Source organism: Penaeus monodon, chromosome 20 (genome assembly GCF_015228065.2).
Source record: "Penaeus monodon isolate SGIC_2016 chromosome 20, NSTDA_Pmon_1, whole genome shotgun sequence".
Taxonomy (NCBI): domain Eukaryota; kingdom Metazoa; phylum Arthropoda; class Malacostraca; order Decapoda; family Penaeidae; genus Penaeus; species Penaeus monodon.
This window is the reverse complement of record NC_051405.1, coordinates 5,880,736-5,881,035: the sequence shown is the minus strand read 5'-3', so window position 1 is coordinate 5,881,035 and position 300 is coordinate 5,880,736.

Genomic DNA, 300 nt, shown 5'->3' with positions numbered 1-300 from the left:
CACATACATACATAAAAAATCCAACATAATCAAGGTTTTTGAATAATCCAAAATTGCCCCCACATTCCCTAGGCAAAAGTCGCCTAATCATAATTGAATTCAGGGCATAACCGGCGTCATAGGCACAAAAAATAATGACAGACACAAGGGTAAAAAAAAGGGCAAAAGGAAGTTGACGGATAAGTTACGCTAATATGTCGGAAGTTACGACAGACGGAAGTAGAGCTGGAAGTTAGGTCAGCGCACGTGGACAGGAGATGAGGGTGACCGGAGGCTGCGCCAAATGCACACTACATGGGG